Source organism: Corvus brachyrhynchos, unplaced genomic scaffold (assembly GCF_000691975.1).
Source record: "Corvus brachyrhynchos isolate BGI_N302 unplaced genomic scaffold, ASM69197v1 scaffold56, whole genome shotgun sequence".
Classification (NCBI taxonomy): domain Eukaryota; kingdom Metazoa; phylum Chordata; class Aves; order Passeriformes; family Corvidae; genus Corvus; species Corvus brachyrhynchos.
Genome location: NW_008238664.1, coordinates 3,714,702 through 3,715,753, shown reverse-complemented (window position 1 = coordinate 3,715,753; position 1,052 = coordinate 3,714,702).

The following is a 1,052-nucleotide window of genomic DNA, read 5'->3' as shown; positions in this document are numbered from 1 at the left end:
CTTCCCAATGCAAAAAAAAAAAAAAAAAAAATCCACAAAAAAACCACAAAAACAACAAAAGCAAACAAAAAACTGACAAAAAAAAACCAACGAAGGAACAAGCAGATAAGCAGACAAACAAGTGAGTGAACAAAAAAAACCAAACAAACGCAAAGGAAACATGAGGAAAGAGACAACAGTGAAAAAAAATTCTTAAAATAAAAAAAGCAAAAGAAAAAAGAAAAAAAAGAAAAACTTTAAAACTGAGAGAAAGATTTAAAAAATAGAAATAAATTTAAAAGAAAATGCATGATTTCCCATGTACCATTATTTTAACATTTAATAAAAACAGATTAAAAAAAATAAAAGGGAACCAAGAAATAACAAATGACAATAAATCAAGTGGGAGGAAGAGGAGGAGGAGGCAGCTTTTTTAATTTTGGGAGGTTTTATTCTTTAATTTTATGGTTTGTTTCCCACTTACCTTTAGCCCAGCACAGGCTTCTTGGGGAACAGGGGATGGGGGTTCGGCTGGCCGTGACTTCGGTGTCCTTGGGCCCGTTATGGAGGATCCTGAGTGCCGGAGTTAGCCATGACCCACTCTGTTCCCCCGAGACCCATGGGGATCCACTCCATTCCCCTGGGATCCGTGGGGATCCGCTCGTCCCCCCACAGGTCCGTAGGGGTTTAGAGTGACCCTAGGGAGTGCAGGAGCTGATGCTGAGTCACGCCTCCACAGGGTCCCCAGGAGGGTCCCCACTTCCCCGGCCCTGGGGACCCTGGGGTTAACGGTGACAGTGCAAAAAACAAACAGACACAGTAAATAAAGACACACAAGAAGAGACAAAAAAAAAAAAAGGACAAAAGAGGTTTCTTAAAAAAAAAAAAGTGGCAATTTTTTTAATAAAACAACAGCTATAAATAAATGTAAATATAATAAGCGGATTTACTTGCAAGAAGAACAGATAGTATTTTTTTTCTTTTAATTTTTGTTTTCTTCAGCTTTAAACTGTGAAAAAAAAAAAAGGAAAAGAGAGAGTGGGGAGCTGTGTGGGAGGCACAGGTAGAGGACG